Here is a 19,843-nt window from a genome sequence, read left to right on the forward strand (position 1 = left end):
CATTCAGAGGAGTAAGTTACTCATATAGGTTTAACGTAATCACTAAGTCCAGGTGGATATGTTTTAGTAACCGCTTCTTACACTCCTTAAATTCCAAAGTAAGACGCATGCATGCGTATAATAGCATACATATCACTCGCCATGTTGCTTAAGAGTTACATATCACTCCATATGTTTAGTAAATATCAGTTTTTGTTCAGGAGAAGACAGTGGAATAGAATTGTTATAATGAAAGTATGGCTGTCGAGAGCCCCAGCTTTTCTTAGCTTCTTGTGCAAACCACTAGCATGGTATGAGTGCTTCTACTAGTTTACTTTTACCCTTGTTATGGGCCAATAGATCTACAATTAGTAACTCCTGTGCTCTACAATGCTGCGCTATAAGTTAATTAACGTTTTAGTGTGACACAATGCTTCTGACAAAGACTTCAGACTGTAGGTTCTTCTCCTTGTGTACCCTAGACTGAATCCGGAAACTTTAAAGCAATTCACTCATGCATTGACAAGTGGTGTTGTTTGATGTGGTGTAGTGCAGCTCTGCGTCGGTTCTACATATGATGTCGAAGCCACTGTAGGAGCTCCACTTTTGCGAGCTCACGTCAGTTCCTTTCTTTCCACTCCTGCCTATGTGGATCCAGATCTCTTCATCCTGTCCTTCTCACAGAGATGTCCCTAATTTTTTTTTTAGAAAGTGTGCAGTATGTCTCCCCCTAAAACAATAGGGTTCAAGCCATATAGGTCCTGTAGCCGACAGATATTGATTACTGACACTCGTGATGATTGTCTCTGGTGTCTCGGTCCCATACACGACTCAACATTTTGTCAATGCTGTAAGAAAATAAACAAAAATGTCATCCTAAAATGCAAAGCGTATATAGCAGTTGCCAGACTCAGGAAGTCACAGATGTGGACTCATTCCCAGTCTAACTCTCGAGGTCACTTCCATGAACCGTCTTCGTCGAAGCATCGCTGCTCGAGAAAGTCAAAAAGGTCACATGTAGCACAAAAAGAAGCTTGTCTCCCCATCTCACCATTCGGAGTCGCATGACTACTTTGCAGTTTCACAAGATTCAGCGCAGGACTAAGTAAACCATCATACTTGAACCTTTCACTACTATACTCCTTCAGAGTTTATACTGGTAACGACATTGGTGCTGTTTTGCATACAAGATTCATGACCGCATTATTACATTTTGCATGATAATTATGACAATCCGACATTACCACATTTTCATATACAAAATTTTACCTTTGCATTATTCAATCATTACTAAATTCATAGGGCACCCAGGCCAGTTAGTAAGTGTCTAAACTCATGCATATAAATCGTCCGGAACAAAACCTTGGTTAAATAGAAGCGTATTTGATAGAGACGATTAGTTATAGATTCTCCAGTATTAGGGTGTCTTTCATAGATTCACATGCTTGAATATTCCCCGTCATCGAAGTGGGAGTCCCACAGTAAATAAAAAAGCAATAAAAGAATCCCAATGAAGTATGTATATAAAAATATCACAGAAATTGCAACACCAGAAATACTTATAAGTACCAGGTTAGCATAACCACATAGGAATACATGGAGAAAAGAAGAAACCTGTATAACATATCCATGTCATTGTTAGTCCAAACTACAGCCAATCAGGCGCAAGCACCCCTCCTGAACCTTCTCCTCAGAGGCTCAGGCCCTCAGATTTTCTACCGCACGTCGTGTGAAGGGAGTCTCCCGGAGCTCTGCTCAGTTTTCTACTTTCTTCTGGTTTTCCAGTGATTCTACTATGTCTTCAAGTAAGAGTTTTTGTTTAGACCTTGTTCTTCTTGTGGGAAGTTGCGGCTCTACTCTGAGGACCCCCACAAGAAGTCTATATACTGCCTCTATCCTGATCATGAGGTAGGCAAATGCAAAATTTGCAGGACTTTTTCCACAAAAACCCTTAAGGATAGGGAGGGGTGTCTCCTTCTTTGGTTACAAAGATTGAAAGACAAGGATTCAGCTCTTTCTGATGCAGAAAACCTGGCGTCAGGTACTTCTAAAGCCGCTTCTAAGCGTAGCAGTGTGCAGGATCTGCCATCTCCCTTCTTGAAGAAGAAGAAACTTTTACTCATGAAGGCTCCTGCGGTGTCTCTACCTCCTCCTGCTACGCCTACGCCCCCGAGATCTGACTCTCAGGCGTCTTCGGCATCTTCTAAGCATGTTTCTGTCAAAAAACATGCAAAATCATCGACGGCAGCGTCAACGATCGGAGACGGCAGATCTCGTCCCGACGACGAGATCTGCCGTCTCCGGCTCGTCGACGACGACAGCGACGACGACTTCTGCTTCTGGCGCGTCGACGTTGGCTGTGTTTCCTATCGCCTCGACGTCGAAGAAGAGTCTATCGTCGTCATCCGGATCTTCGTCGACGATGGTTGTGAAGAGTGCCTCCTCGTCGTCGGTGGCTCCGTCGACGAGTGCTCTGTTGACGGCTGCTTCATCGACAACGGCATCGTCGACGGCGGCTCCGTCGACGGCGACTCTGTCTGTCGTTTTCGACGACGACTCCGTCGACGGTGGTTTCATCATCCTTCACATCTTTGCCTCTGGTGCCACTTTCTTCATCTGGGTCTGGTTCTTCTGCTGTTGACCCTCTGCATCAACGTCGCCAGGTGCCTTTGGACCAGCTCAATATTCCTAGTGACACACTGCCTCCATCACCCCTATTTGCCGCAGGTTCTGAACAGGACTCTAGTTCTGAGGAGGACGAGGATGAACAATTCCGGGCAGCACGAAGCCCTTCTGAACTGGTCATAAAATGTCAAGAATATGGGGATGATCATGATGGTTCGTATTTACAAGAGGCGGAACCTTCTACTCAGGTTCCTACAGCGACACTACAACTTTCCCTCATTTCCAATCTCTAATATATGTTGGAAGATTACAACAGGCGTTTTCTGCCATCTCGCCATGGCTCTCCTTTGCCTACAGCGCCCGCACCTGCAGCAGCTCTTGCCTCTGCTCCGCAGCTACAACCAGCAGCGCCATCTGTTCCGGTCGACGCTACGGTGTATGAAGATGATGATGCTGGCCCAGAGCGAGAGGACGGCGAGGTTCAGGATGATGATGATGATGATGGTAATATGGCAGATTGGGACGATTACCAGATCCAAACACCGTCCCGCCTCCTGCGACTACAGGAGATTCCCCTCCTGTTGTCATTGCAAGCTTTAACCAGCTGATGGATAGAGTCCAAAAGGACGAAGACTGTTTTCTTTACGACTTTAAAAGTCAACCATTCAAACAGGTCCGGACAGTCCCAATCATCGACTTTATTTGGAACGAGGGTGTCAAGTTGATGCAAATGCCGAATTCCATCCCGGTACAGTTACCTCGTTTGGAGAAGAAGTATAAGGTGCCTCATGGTTCTCCAGCTTGCCTGGTTGCACAGCCTAAACCAGATTCTGTGGTCACACAGGCCGCCCAGCGCCGTTCCAAAAACCCCTCTTCTCCAATTACTTCTCCTCCTGATTGCGAAGGTCGTCGCCTTGATGCCATTGGGCGAAAATGTTCTACTGTGGCTTCAAATACTGTGAGGGCTGCAAATTCTCTGGCCATACTAGGACGCTACGACCGCCAGATGTGGTCTGACATGTCTGCCTTTGTTGCTCTCATTCCTGAGTCCTCCAGAGCAGAGGCTCTAAAGATTCTTCAGGAGGGGAGAGAGCGTCAGAAGAGATCATAGACTGCTCTGTGGATATCGCCTGCACTGGCTTCCGTCACCTCACAGGGGCAGCTGTTCTGCGGCGTTAGGGTTGGCTTCATTCTACCACTTTTCGCCAGGAGCTTCAGGTGAAAATCCTGGACATGCCGTATGACGGCGAATTGCTTTTCGGTCAGCGCGTCGATGAAGCATTGCAGACGATAAAGAAGGATACCGAAACTGCTTGTTCCTTAGGCACTTTGCAGTTCCGCAAACAGCCTTTTCGTGGTGTGCGCGGACGCAGCACCACCTCTTCTTTTCGTGGCGAATCCAATCAGTACCGCTCCTACGGTCAAGGAAATCAGCGATATTCCTTACAGTCGCAACAGTCCTCTCACCAGCAGTCTTCCAGATGGTACTGAGGAAAGTCTTCCTATAGAGGCTCCGCTTCCAAAAGGCAATAACTTGTCTTCCCCGTTCAGAGTTGGAGGTCGAATCTCCCTTTTCTTTTCTCAATGGTCCCCAATCACCTCGGACCGTTGGGTGCTGGACATTGTATCAAAGGGCCATGCCCTGGAGTCTGTCAAGATTCCTCCTCACACTCCTCCGACTCATCTGCCTCCAGCGCACCTCAAAGAACGGGCGGAGAGACTTTCAGCTCAGAGTGCTGCCTTTTGGCCTGCGCTCCGCCCCTCGCGTCTTCACAAAGGTCTTGGCTCCAGTGGTGGCTTACCTGCGTCTACAAGGAGTTCAAATTTTTCCATACCTAGACGATTGTCTAATCAAGTCGCAATCTCGCAATCAGCTGTCCCGGGACACTCAATTCTGTCAGACCTTATTTCGCTCCCTCGGTCTTTCCATCACCACACGAGAAGTCTCAAGTCGACCCAGCTCTTTGCAGAACTTTTGTAGGCGCCACTCTGGATACGTCACTAGCCAATGCATTCGTGTTTCACGAGGGTCAGTTGTGGATTCTAAATTTGGTGGCTCTTATCTGTTCAAAAGAGTCAGTTTCAGTTCTTCTATTGAAATCATTTCTGGGGATGGCGTCCTCCTGCATCTCTCTGATCCTGAATTGCAGGCTCAAGAGTCGCCCCATTCAGGAAGAATTGGACAGACGTTGGCGTCAGGTCACCGGCCCTTTCAACGATCTGGTCCTAGTGACCGCCCGGATGAGGTTGGCTCTCCAGTGGTGGGCGCAACCGCCCAACGTTGCTGCCGGGACTTCTTTCTTCACCACCGCTCGGGAACTCACTCTGACGACGGACGCCTCCTTGGAAGGATGGGGCGCACACCTTCAAGGGCTGTCCATAAAGGGCTAGTGGGCTCTGTCTCAACGCTTCTGGCACATCAACAGGCTGGAGTTAATGGCCATCTTCCTGGCTCTCAAATCGTTCCATCTTCTGATCCAGGGAGAATCGGTGCTCATCCAAACCGACAGTACCACCAGTATGCACTATGTGAACGAGCAGGGCGGCACCAAATCTCCTCTCCTGTCTCGGCTGGCACAGAGTATTTGGGATTGGGCAATTCGGCACCACATTACCCTGACAGCAGTTCACCCACCAGGCATCTCCAACACCCTGGCGGATTCCCTCAGCAGGTCCGCATCCTCGACTCACGAGTGGGAGCTGCATCAGCCGACTCTGGACTTCATCTTTCGGCAATGGGGTCATCCGCACATGGATCTCTTTGCGAGCCCTGTGAACCAGAAATGCCCGTCCTTTGCAAGCTGGCTTCCCCATCCAGAATCGTCAGGAAATGCCCTTTTGATGGACTGGTGCGATCTATTCGCCTACGCTTTTCCGCCGATTCCACTAGTTCCTCAAGTGTTATGGAAGATGCGGAGACAGCCGTGCCACATTCTCCTGATCGCTCCCAGATGGCCTCGCCAAGAGTGGTTCTCCGAACTGCTGCTTCTCTCACAGTGTAAACCCATTCTCCTTCATCCTCGAGCGGATCTCCTCACGATGGACGAGGGTCAGATCCGTCATCTGGACCCCTCCTCTCTCAAATTATCGGCCTGGAACCTGAGCACCTTCAATTTGCCCATTTGAACATTTCGCCAGCATGCAGAGACATTCTTGCCAATGCCAGGGCTCCGTCCACAATAAAAACCTACAAGGTAAAGTGGAAAAGATTCTGTCACTGGTGCACAGCTGCCAACATCCAACCCGTTCATTCCACTCCGGCTCAGTTACTGCCGTTCTTTCTACAACTGGCACAATCAGGACTTTCCCACTCCACTTTGAAGGTTTTCTTGGCGGAATCTCTCGCTTCCGGCAGGATGGCTCCTCCTCTCTCTGCTCTTCCAGAATCATTCGTCAATTTTTCAAATGACTGTTCAGGAAGTTCCCGCCCATTCGGCGTCCTCCTCCTACCTGGCATCTCAATATTGTTTTGGCGCAATTGATGAAGGCGCCATTCGAGCCTATCCACGAAGCGGATTTCAAGTTTTTGACTTGGAAGGTGGCTCTTCTCCTTGCTTTAACCTCTTCACGTCGCGTAAGCGATATTCACGCCTTTACCACTAAACCTCCTTTCCTCCAATTCAAATCGGACTTTGTGGTGCTTCGGACCAACCCGGCTTTCATGCCTAAGGTGCCCACTGACTTTCACCTTAATGAACCTGTTTTCTTAAAGACTTTCTTTCCCCATCTTCAATCTCCAGCGGAGCAACGTTTACATTCACAGGGCGTTAAACGATGCCTGAAATTTTACATCGACAGGACGGCACCCTTTCGTAAATCTGATCAGCTGTTTGTTGCTTACGGACGCATGCGCAAGGGGCGTTCTGTTACCAAGCCAACGATTGCTCGTTGGATTTCTTAAGCAAGAAAGCTGGCAAGCCTCTTCAATCATCAGTGAGAGCTCATTCCACCAGGGCGATGTCATCCTCTACTGCCCTGTTTGCTGGTGTACCGATTCACCAAATATTGCGAGCAGCTACGTGGTCCAGCAGGCACACTTTCACGAGACATTACTGCCTTGAAACGATCAACGAAGCTGATGCGGCAGTGGGTCAAGCGGTGCTTTGCAATCTTTTTAACTAAGGTGAGCCTCTGCTGTCTTCTCTCCACCTATATGGTTTATGTGATGATATTGATATTGTTATTATTATTATTTTTATCATAGCTATCTGGCTACGTTATGCTATCTTTGCATTCTCATACCTATATAACAAAAGAGGACAAAGTTCCTATGCCAGGGTGCAAAAAGTCACCCATGCATCGTGGTGCAAAAAGTCACCCATACTTTAAAAAGATAGAAGAAAAGAAAGTGATTCCTAGGAAGGGAAGACCCAAAACTGTGAGAGGGAAAGACATTTTGTTTCCTCTGTTGCCCTCACACACCCCGAAGAGTGTCATGCTTCATCATCGGGCGTTTGCACCTCGTAGGGCCGACGCTGCAATTCCCTATGGGTCCCCCGAAGGGTCACTTTGTCGGAGATCTTTTTAGAGGAATGCCGGATGGTGCATGCGGGTGTGCGGGGAGTGGGTCAAAAGGAGGGTAATAAAAATTCGTGCCAGTGTTATAATTTAAAAATGATGCAAGGGTAAACATGCAGCGATAAGATTCAAAAGTATACCCCTGGCAGTCAATACTGCTAAAAATTATTGACCCAAGAGGCCTATTCTGCCTAGGTGTCAATTGTCAAGGTCAACATGTTTTGCGCTTCCGTTGCCAAAAAGTGGTTAGCGCTTCGTCAAGACCATCAAATAAAAGTAAAGTGCTCGTGAAATAGTGAATGTAAAAATGACCCTCTTATCTCAATCAGGGCGGAGTAGAAACCTGTATACCCTTATAATGGTCACAGCTACTCGGTGGGAGCCACTCCTGAATGATACCTAGGAAAATGAAAATAAAAGAAAGACAAAGTAATAAGTCCGCATCAGTACCAACTTGATGCCGCAGCATGTACCACTTCTGTGTGTACATCAATTACACATAAACAATTGAGTAGATAGGCACACAAGACAGGTCAATCGTAACTAGGCAGAAAAAGGGGGGGGGGGTCCTACCCTACATAGCGTGTAGCGAGGAGAGGAGCGATTACGTGGGCCTCAATCTGGTTCGAGACACATTATGTGCCCCACAAAACAAAACATCCTGTCACAGTTTATTTACTTAGAACAAGCGTCCAAACTGTAGAATTACCAGTACTCAAAGAACATGCTCACCAAGCACTGCGTGTAGAGATCCTACGTGGTCAGAATAATGGACGCCCGCGAGTAGCCGGGCTGTGGAAACAATAAGCACATAAACAGGAGCATAGAGGCACATTAGCCAATCATAAAAAGTGCTGGGTCGAGTGCTCACAGTGCCAGACATTGCATCTATGTTGTACTTACAAATGAGTGCGGGTGCTGCCTCCTTACAACCTACCCGTGTCCACGCATCTGCCGAAAGAAAATCAGCATCGGCAAAACGGCCGGTTTAAATAAACGGACCGGGTCAGGTGATAGGCAGTATCCTTTTCCGGGTAGTCCTAGAGAAAAGCAACTGAATGCGTATGTGTGAGCGCCAAAGTAAATTGCGCATGAGCATTACTCGGGTACACTACTCCCCCGCTCATGCGCAATGGCCCACTACAAGATAAAAGAACGGGTATTGTCGCCAATAATACCCAAACAAGTACTGCCAATTACAGCACCAAATGGTTTGCGTACAATGCCCTTCATCGCCATATAAATTACCACTAAAGGGTTGTCCTAATGTCATACCTGGACCGCACCTCGTACTACAAGAGATCTAGTCCTGTGATACTGCTACCTAATAACGGACACTCCAATGGCCACCAGCAATTTCTTGAAAATAGTAGGATATAAAGGTACATAATGTAACATTGATATCTTTAAGGGTTATCCGTTGGATACATTCTGCACATCTACAGTTACGGAAGTGTGGCAATCAACCATGGCATCACCATGGCAATTGAGTCCAGGTATGCTGTAGAACCAAGTCCCACTAATGACGTGATCCTGTCTCGTGTGCCTAACAAAAAGCAAGAAAAAAGGATAGAATTAACGGTCCCTCGGCTAAACAGCCGTGCTAAATATATTTATCAAAAGGAAAGAGGGGGGGACCAAGGAGCTTATTAAGGTCCAGTGTCCGTGCTCCTAATATTAGTATATAACAAAAGAGGACAAAGTTCCTATGCCAGGGTGCAAAAAGTCACCCATGCATCGTGGTGCAAAAAGTCAGCCATACTTTAAAAAGATAGAAGAAAAAGAAAAAGTGATTCCTAGGAAGGGAAGACCCAAAACTGAGAGAGGGAAAGACATTTTGTTTCCTCTGTTGCCCTCACACACCCCGAAGAGTGTCATGCTTCATCATCGGGCGTTTGCTCCTCGTAGGGCCGGCGCTGCAATTCCCTACGGGTCCCCCGAAGGGTCACTTTGTCGGAGATCTTTTTAGAGGAATGCCGGATAGTGTGTGCGGGGAGTGGGTCAAAAGGAGGGTAATAAAAATTTGTGCCAGTGTTATAATTTAAAAATAATGCAAGGGTAAACATGCAGCGATAAGATTCAAAAGTATACCCCTGGCAGTCAATACTGCTAAAAATGATTGACCCAAGAGGCCTATTCTGCCTAGGTGTCAATTGTCAATGTCAACATGTTTCACGCTTCCGTTGCCAAAAAGTGGTTAGCGCTTCGTCAGGACCATCAAATAAAAGTAAAGTGCACGTGAAATAGTGAATGTAAAAATGACCCTCTTATCTCAATCAGGGCGGAGTAGAACCTGTATACCCTTATAATGGTCACAGCTACTCGGTGGGAGCCACTCCTGAATGATACCTAGGAAAATGAAAATAAAAGAAAGACAAAGTAATAAGTCAGCATCAGTACCAACTTGATGCCGCAGCATGTACCACTTCTGTGTGTACATCAATTACACATAAACAATTGAGTAGATAGGCACACAAGACAGGTCAATCGTAACATGGCAGAAAAAGGGGGGGGGAGTCCTACCCTACATAGCGTGTAGCGGGGAGAGGAGGAATTACGTGGGCCTCAATCTGGTTCGAGACACATTATGTGCCCCATAAAAAAAAACATCCTGTCACAGTTTATTTACTTAGAACAAGCATCCAAACTGTAGAATTACCAGTACTCAAAGAACATACCTATGCATTGCTGATTTTGCTCTTACAGCCAGATGTTACTGCTCACTATTCTATTCAAGCATGTGAATCTATGAAAAGACACCCCAATACTGGAGAAGAACAAATGTTACTTACCTGTAAAGAGGTGGTTCTCCAGTATTGGTGTCTTTCATAGATTCACATGCGACCCACCCTCCTCCCCTCAGAGGCTCGCTTCTCCTCCTAGGCTCTTTTGTCACTCCTGTGCTACGAAAATCTGAGGGCCTGAGCCTCTGAGGAGAAGGTTCTGGAGGGGTGCTCGCGCCTGATTGGCTGTAGTTTGGACTAACATAATGACATGGATATGTTATACAGGTTTCTTCTTTTCTCCATGTATTCCTATGTGGTTATGCTAACCTGGTACTTATAAGTATTTCTGGTGTTGCAATTTATGTGATATTTTTATATACATACTTTATTGGGATTCTTTTATTGCTATTTTATTTACCGTGGGACTCCCACTTCGACGACGGGGAATATTCAAGCATGTGAATCTATGAAAGACCCCAATACTGGAGAACCACCTGTTTACAGGTAAGTAACAATTGTTCTTCCTTACCTTTAGAATTACCCCTAGGCGTCAGACTGGATCAGGAGAATTTTTCTCTTAGCAGTACCCCTGCGCATCGGTAGGTGGCGTCGGTCGACTTTGCGTCTGTTGTCGTGGTCGCCGGGATGACGTTGCGATGTCTACTTAGACGCCACTCCTGCGCTCTGACGTCAGTTCTTTCTTTTTCTGTGCCAGCCTAGCGCAGATCCAGAGAGAGATACCCCTTAGTTACTTTTTAACTAACCTTTTTCTCGACTTTTGTGGACTTCTTTTTGAGTCTATCGACTCCTGGTGTACGAGGGATATCCCATCGTCGGCCAGGTTTAAACCATGCAAGGCCTGTAACCGCCTGATGTCAGTTACGGACCCCCACCTTGTGTGTCTTTGGTGCATGGAGCTCGACATGACCCTAAGTCGTGCTCCGACTGCCAGACCATGAACCCGAAGTCTTTGCAGGAGTGGTCCCGAAAGTTGTTGGAGGCCTAGCAGTCGGCTCCGCGTATCTCGGTCGAGAGGACGGTCTCGGGACTGACCACGGAGCCACTACCACCATTCGTCGTCCAAGTCTTTGAGATCTTCGGGTAAGTCGAAGCACAAGAGGAAGGCGAAGAAGCAGCATTGCTCTTCACCTTCTTGCCGTCAGTCGGCTGACGCGACATGGGACCCGGAGAGCCGTCGCTCTCCAGCTCCGTCTTCGGAGCCTGCTCCAGGGACGGCTCCGAGTTTCCCTACCTTTCCTGGTGCTGGAGCGCCCCCTGCCCAGCTTCTAGCTTTCTATGAATCGCTTCACAGCATCTTTGGACAGCCGACTCCGCTGGCACGCCTACGGGCCAATGTCAACATCTGAACCGCCGCCAGAAGGCACATTTGTGTCTCTGTTCATCCCTGATGTTCCTTTCAGGCCTGAATACAACCAGAGAGCTTGGTGGGCCAAGCCTCGTCCTCTAAGGACACATTCTCTACTGCTCCCCCAGATAGGGAATCCAAGAAGCTGGACCACCTTGGGAAGAAGATTTCTTTCGCCAGCTTAGCGCTGTGGTCGGTGAATATCGCATGCCTCTTGGGCCGTTATACCCATACAGTGTGTGATTCGGTTGCATAGGTGCTTTCCTCTTTGTACAGTGCTCTGATACCCGTCTGGGTCTTGTGCTCGCTTTATAAAACTTTACAAATAAATAAATAAACAGTACCCGAAGGAGGCCCGGGCCGTTCTCACCTGCGCAGTGGCAGAGGGTAGAGATGCAGCTAATTTCACCATCAGATGTGGGCTGGATACCTCCAACTCACTGGGCAACACGGTTTCCACATGAGTAGCCCTGGAGCGCTACGCCTGGTTGAGGATGTCTGGTTTTTCTGGGGATGTCCAAACCACCTTACTGGACATGCCCTTTGATTGCCATTGCCTTTTTGGTGACAAGGCAGACTTGGCGCTCAAGCGCTTCAAGGATTCTATAGCTATGGACAGATCCTTGGGCCTCGCGGCAAGCTGTCGCCCCACTCAGTCTGTGTTTTGCCCCTTTCGTGGCTATGGAAGGGGTACCCCACCACGTTCGACCCAGTCCAGCCACCGGTTCACGCAAGCTGCCCAGCCTTTGCGTGGCTGTGGACTTGGGACCAGCGACAGGCCAGTCCACCCATAACCCCCTACAGCAGCCTCCAAGCCCTCCTAGTACAGTCCAACCTTTCAGGGCCACCAGAGGCCAGTGGGCACCAGGATTCACCAACACCTCCCCGACTGGCAAAACATCATGTCGGATAGGTGAGTTTTGCAGATAGTCCCCTTCGAGACTCATGTCCCTCCATGCCACCATACGTCCGTCGCATGTCGGAAGATCACTTGGCCCTTCTCCGCCAGGAAGTTTCAGCTCTCTTGGCCAAGGGTCCCTGTACCAGAAGTAGGTTGTGGTTGCTACTCCCACTACTTTCTGGTACCCAAGAAGGACAAAGGCCTGCATCCTATCTTAGACCTCGGGCCTTCAACTGCATCCTCCGGATGGAAAAGTTCAAGATGCTCATGTTGCCACAAGTCCTGTCTGCCCTCAACCTCGGAGACTGGATGGTAGCGTTGAACTTGCAGGACGCGTATTTTCATATCACCGTCCTGCCAGCCCACAGGCGTTACCTACGGTTCACAGTAGGCCACAAGCATTTTCAGTTCACCGTGCTCCCTTTTGGCCTTACCAGCGCCCCTCTGTTGTTCACGAATGTGATGGCGGTGTTCGCAGCTCATCTGCGCAGATCAGGGGTTCCAGTCTTCCCCTATCTTGACAACTGGCTGTTGAAGGCGTGCTCGCCCCAGGCTGTTGTCTCTCACCTCCAGACTAAGGCGGACCTCCTGCACTCGCTGGGGTTCACTATCTACATGCCGAAGTCACAGCTGACTCATTCCTCTCAGAAGCTCCTTTTCATCAGAGCAGTTCTGGATGCAGCGCAGTTTCGGGCTTATCCTCCCGAACTGCGAGTCTGGGTTATTCCGGCTATGATACTGATGTTTCAGCCTCTATCCCAGATTTTGGTGAAATTGACTCTGAGGCTGCTGGGCATCATGGGTTCCTGCATCCTGCTGGTGGATCATGCCAGTTGGCAAATGCGGGCCCTGCAGTGGGACCTGAAGTTCCAGTGGGTGTAGCATCAGGGGAATCTTTCCGACATCTTCCAGATCTCGGAGGGGACTGCACGTTCATTGCAGTGGTGGCTCAAGAACCAGGATTGGGTCAGTGGCAGATCCCTCTCCCTTCCCCAATCAGAGTTGACAGTAGTGAATGATGGGTCACTCCTGGGATGGGGCGGTCACCTGGGAGAGGGGGAGATCAGAGGTCTCTGGTCTCCGGCGGAGTCCGGTCTCAACATCAAACTTTTAGAGCTCAGGGCGGACTGTCTTGCACTTAAGGCATTCCTTCCTTCTGTAAAAAGAAGAGTAGTGCAGGTGTTAAGAGACCACACCACTGCCATGTGGTACTGGAACAAACAGGGCCGGGTGGAGTTGTGGACCCTATGTCAAGAGGCTCTTTGCCTTTGGACATGGCTGGAACATCAGGGCATTTCCCTGGTGGTTCAACACCTGGCAGGTTCACTGAACGCCAGAGCAGGCGAACTCAGCCGTTGGTGCATGATGGATCAGGAATGGCGTCTTCACTCTGAGTTGGTGCAAGGTCTCTTTCAGCAGTGGGGAGAGCCTTGGTTAGATCTGTTTCCCACCAAAGAGAGCATGCAGTGTCAGCTGTTTGGCGCGTTAGATTTTCCAGGGCGCCACTCGCTCGGCAACGCTTTTTGTCGTAGTGTTGCCGAGCGAATCTGCTATTCATTGGCGAAAATGGAACTTCCAGTGGGACTGTGTGCCCACTCTACCAGGGCGATGGCAGTCTCTACTGCTTTGGGATGTGGTGTTCCGCTCATTGACATCTGCCAGGCAGCCACATGGGCATCCTTGCACACGTTCACCAAACATTATTGCCTAGATAGCCAAGTCCGGAGAGACAGCTTTTTTGGCCGTTGTGTTCTCCAGGACTTTCTGGTGTGAACTTAGTTCGCAGACCAACCCCCGCGGTTGGCATTGCTTGGGTATATATTCTAAGGTAAGGAATCTATAACTAATGGTCTCTTTCAAATGAACAAGTTACTTACCTTCGGTAACAATGTATATGTAAGAGATATATATCAGTTGTAGAAGCCTTACCACCCCACCCATCCTCCCCGTTATGCAAACTGACTTCTAGGGATAGGGACTCCCTTCCAGGGCCCTAATATGTGCACCAGTGGTCAGTGTCTTGCATGGCTCTGCGCTTCTGGCGTGGAAAGTCCTGTCAGAACTGACGTCCGTGCGTATAGGCAGCGTCTAAGTAGACATCGCAGCGTCATCCTGGTGACCATGATGCCGACGACAGACGAGGAGTCGACCGATGCCACCGCCCGACACGCAGGGGTACTGCTAAGAGAAAAATTCTCCGGATCCAGTCTGTCGCCTGGGTAAGTCTAAGGTAAGGAATCTATAGCTACTATATGTCTCTTACAAATACAGCGTTACCAAAGGTAAGTAACTTGTCCATTAGTACGGATACTTATTCCTTAACCTTTTCAAAAATAGGGCCTGGTTACAAGTTGCTCTGTATATTTCCACCAGTTCATAAACCCCTGTTTATGCACAGGTTGGCATTACAAGTTGGTATTTGTTTAACTTATCCTATAATTATCGAATGCGTTTAATACCTCACCTGTTGTTAAATTTCGGTAGATCAAACACAACACAGGGTCACTCCATCGGATGATTCCATGTACCTTCTGCTTTATTTATAGAAACAAACAAACAGAGTTACTATTTCTTCAAGCAGGTAATCCAAGTTGACCCTTCTCAATAACATATAATTATAGGCCAACAAATGCTTGTTGGTAAACTCAATATATCACTTTCTTTGTTCTTTTTATTATATTTTCAGACTTAAATAATATCAAAATAAAATTTACACCTTCTGAATTTGTACACTTAACAGTGAGCTTGTTTCTAAAATAGCACCTCTCTTTAGAACTCTTCCCACTTCTCGATGAATTGGTTACTTCTTTAGACTAGTCAGAAACACAGACGTGTTTTTTCCATGCATGAGTAAGAAACGCTATCACAGTGTTACTTGTAGCTTGCATTTCTCGCGATGACACTACAGAATTCTCATGACTCATACTAGCTCACCTGTTAATAAAAAAAAGTCGTAGTGTGTCAGTTTCTCTATACTTTATTATGGGACACACTTCAGTTATAATGCTATGGGCAAAGATATCTATTGCTAATCAAAGATCTTAATTAGTTGATATGTTGGTCAAAATAGCTAGAATAGTTTTATATCTCCAGCCTTGTAAATGTCCAATAGGATGAAGACTGTAGCATTGTAAGAGAAATCACTTGGAACCTCATGATGATACAGAGTAAAAAATGCACAGAAAGTAATGTGCCATTGCAGACTAATCTGTCTTAAGTGTTACTTAAATATAATTTGCTTTGAGTGTTCTAATATCTCTCCACATATACTATATACATCTCTGTGCAGTCACTTCTGGTGGTGGTGTCCAATGGCCCGTCTGTTGGCGTGCTAGAACGTTTACCACGAAAACCTTTCCCCGCATTGAATTACAACGTGGTCATTACAACAACCGCGTTGTAACCACGCATACCATTACTCCGCAAGTCGGAACAACGACTTGCGGGGGGCAGTAGGTGTTTGATTTGAAATCCAACACCTTCCCTACTGTTGCATAGACTGGAGTTGGAATAGTAAATGATACTATTCTAACATCCCGCGCCCCTTCTTCGCAAGTCGTTGTTACGACTTGCGGGGTAATGGTATACGTGGTTACAACGCGGTCGTTGTAACAACCGTGATATAATTCCCTGCGGGGAAAAAGTATGGGTAAAAAAGCGGTATATTCGTGCTAGAGCAATTGCTGAAAGTTGCTGGTTTCAGCCTGGTGCCGGGTGAATTCAAAAGGAGAAGAATATGAGGTTAGATAGGGTCCACCAGAAAGAATGTTACTGTTGTTTGGTAACTTGTTCTTCTAAAACATAACTGAGATATGTAGAATTGAAGAAGCACAATACAAACTGCCAGCTTGTTTTGCTGATACCAGCAGCAGTGTTGCTGCACTCAATAAAAAAGTAACATTCATGTGCACATTTCTTGTAATGCACACTTTCTCATGGATATTTCTAACCTGCAATTGTTCACCTTTTGAATCCATCCAGGTGCCAAACAGATAACCTTCCTCCAACAGCTTCTGTGTGTCATAAGGTGGCACCATCTGACTCAGTGGTGGCTCATTCGGACCTCCTGACATGGAGGCGCATATAGGCGTCACCCATGTGTGCTGACATCAGTTCCTACTTTTCTGTGCCCCTATGCCCAGATCTGGAGCACTGCTATCAACTTTATTGGTGTGTTTTTTTCAACTGATTTTATAAAACTAAATTACTTTGAGACTATTGTGTAATACCTCCCCCTGTAACTACAGTATTTAGGCTGTACCGCACTTCTAGGAAACAAAAAACTGATGACAGTCATGGACCAACACACCTGTTTTTAGTGCCTTAGCTCCAAAAAAAACCTCAAATTCAGTGATGCATCCAAGGGCCATCAAGGAGCATGAAGCAAAGCTCTTGGTTGTCGAGCATAAATATCCAGGCTTGTTCCTGCTCGCCATCCTCTTTAAATCCAAGACAAAGTTGAAAGGTAGGTCTTGACACAAGCATAAGAAGTCCGTGCAGGACTCAACCCCTTCCGCCGTTCACACTCTAGGGCAGAGGTCTTCACACTTTTGAGGTGGAGCCCCCCCCCAGCTGAATTTCTTTAGATGTTGGCCCCCACCACCACCTGACAGAAATTTCTGGAATTGACAGCCACATGTATTTAAGACCATTTTTTCGGGACTGTTAGCACCCTTTGAAGCAGTCCGTGGCATATTTCCAAACTTCGTGCACTCTATGTTTGGCAGACTGCCGCTCACTTTGGGACTTGTATCAGGGATACTATTTTTTCTCATTCCAAGTCACCATCGACACCCAGATCACCTTGGAGAACACCCTCCTGGCATTGAAGTGTCGTGTGCGCATGATCCAGATCCTGGGACTTAATAGTTTAAGAGATTTAAATACCACGTGGTTTCTATCATTCAGACCAATCTGGCAAGATTGCATCTTACCTGTTCTACGATGCCTGCTATGTGGAGAAGAATGCGTGCTAGACATCTGTCTGACACTCCCATCAGTCCTGCCAACGGATGTTGATACTTTGCTTGGACCAGTAACCGCTCACGCACTGTGTTGTCCCCAGCGGCTACCAATCCTGATGACGGCATTCATTGAGATCTCACAGACGCAAAATGCAGACGGTGGAACAACAGGCAAACAGGTACCATCTACTTTGAACATTGCTAATGCGGCTGACGGCGATGCTTCTCATCTATGTGCAGTTGATTTGCTTAACAAAGTAGTCCAACTTTCACCTACAGTAGTAGACGAATTCTTTACCAGCTTAGAACGTTTGATGTTTTCTCCAAACAATGACACTGACTTTTGAAGTTGGCACACAGTGTTCTGAGAGACTCTGAATTCGGCCTTTGTTTTTCAAGACAAGCTTCTAACGTTGGAACTCTAATATTTTTTCAATGATCAGACTTTTTTCCAAATTTGTATTTTTTTTTTTTTTAGGCACAAAGTAATCTGCTTAAGGTAGAACTATCCTAGAGAATAAGAATTCTTTGAATACATCCAAGAGACAATATTTGACCTTGTCCACAACCAGACAATTTATATATTATGTCATTTAATGGTCTCGACTTTTTTCTTCTGTATTTAAGAGCCATTTCATAAATGTATTTTCAGGATTCATTCGGCCACGTATATTCCGGGCATATCCAGCAAATAATGTTCAATACAAAAAGAGTGTTTAGTAAACTGCAGGTTTGTGAGTGGATGTGGTGAAATGGCAGAGGCTTATATCACAGCTCAAAACACCACTTTCCAAGATAAAATGTGCGCAAATTCTTTTTACCAAGATGCTTTGTTTTACACATAACATAGATTGATAATAACACCACCAACATAAATGTGACAGGTGTGCCTGTTTTTCAGAGACGGTCAATCTGTGGATGGATTTTTCCTACTGCCATCCTCTGGTTGTGCTCCACATCCAGTCTTTAACGGTACTTAGTCTTTAATACCGCAAGTGCTGAGAACCCAATCTCACATAAATAGGACGAGCTGAAAGGCAAGAGAGTTTTGATAGCAGTTTCTCCCAAAGCTGAATATTCTGCAGACATTTTTAGCCAAGACAGGGACTGTAAGAGAGACAGTGTTGTCAGATTTTTCAAGCACTCCCTAGCTCAGAGCTGGTACATGAGAACCAAATCTTCTCTAGAAATCATTAACAAACGTTTCCGGCAGCAATATACTGGGATAATTGCCCACCAACCAGTTATGTTTCCGAAGAATAGTTGAAAGTCCACAGAGAGGGTGCTGAACAAACACCTAATTGAGAATGAAAACATTTCCTAGCCAACGTAACGGAAAGTTTCAATTCTATTAAGGACTCGGAGGCGAGGATTATGCCTTCTTTCTCCACTTTAATGCATAGCAGCGAAGATATACAAAAGACTACATTTCCCATGGAACAACGGGAAACTGTAGTCAGACAAAAAACAAGAAACTTCTGGTAACAACGAATCATAGGTCAAACACCAATGTCCAATCAGGGCCCAGGCAGCCCAACATAGTCCTTCCACAGTGTTCTCTCCTCCTCTTTCTGAGCGCGTAGACAGCCACTCTCCACTCTTCAGGCGTCCTGTTTGTTCGAATCCGAGCCTGAGGGTAAGAGGAAACACATTACCAAAGGAAGCACTGGGAAAAATGAAGCAAATCAAGCACAAAGCAGTAAAGAGCATGTATAAACAGTAACTTTAATTTTAATACTTCATTACTTACTGACATACGGGGAGGGGTCTCTTCCAGGAAGCCAGGGCGGGATAATCCTCGCCTCTGAGTCCTTAATAGAATTGAAACTTTCCGTTACGGTAGCTAGGACATTTTTCATTCTATGTCAGGACTGGAGGCGAGGATTATGCTTGTTCAAAGCTTGCCCGCAACAAAATGAGCCATATCCAAGACCGGTTTGAAATAAAACCGCTTGAATGTGGAATCTGAAGACCAGTCTGCCGCATTGAGAATATCCTCTAAACGCTCTCCAAGACTGAAGGCGTTCGACGCCATAGCACCCCTTGTGGTGTGTGCTCCAAATTGGCTAAGGTTGATGCCAGCCTCCTGCATCACCCAACGCACCCACTGGCAATAGTGGGTGAGGAAACAGCCTTAAAAGGCTTCCGCAATGAAATCAAGAGTTGTCTTTCGCCTGGAGGACAAAGCTCTTCTGTCATCTCCTCATAAGCCTTTAGGCAACGAACTACACAGAGCTTTGGGGAATCCTGAAACTGAGGATATGAAATGGATCTAGTATGGCACTTAGTGCGTCTGAGTAAGGGAAAAGTCACTCCCTCCGGAGTGAAAATCCTTCCCGAGACATCCAGGGCTCGTACATCAGACACCTGTCTACAAGAAATCAGGCACAGGAGCATGGCCAATTTCACTGATAGCTCCTTCCTGGAGAGGTACCTGTTGAGCTGCCAGGATAAAAACAGATTAAGGACCTGATTAACATCCCAAAGGGCGGAATAACGCGGCTCCTGCGGAAGGGAGAGGCGAATACCGCGCAACAACCGGCAGACCAAAGGGTGTTCACCCACTGGAGCCCCATCAACCGGCACATGCCCTGAAGAAACAACTGACCGAAAAGTGTTAATGGATCGATTGGCCAGACCCTCAGAAGCCAGCTGGGCCAAAAAATTCACTATGTGGACCACATCCGTGACCACGGGATCAAAACTCCGTCGCAAACACCAACGGGTCCATCTGTGCCATGCGGACCTGTATCTCTTAACGGTA

At 47.0% G+C, this 19,843-nt stretch overlaps 1 protein-coding gene across 1 annotated transcript in view; it reads left to right on the forward strand.

Annotated features, from left to right (window-relative positions):
* Nucleotides 1–19,843, forward strand: part of PPA2 (inorganic pyrophosphatase 2) — a 460,434-nt gene that overhangs the window by 227,297 nt on the left and 213,294 nt on the right. The window lies entirely within an intron of this gene.

Source organism: Lissotriton helveticus, chromosome 2_1, assembly GCF_964261635.1.
Source record: "Lissotriton helveticus chromosome 2_1, aLisHel1.1, whole genome shotgun sequence".
In the NCBI taxonomy this organism is placed as follows: Eukaryota; Metazoa; Chordata; class Amphibia; order Caudata; family Salamandridae; genus Lissotriton; species Lissotriton helveticus.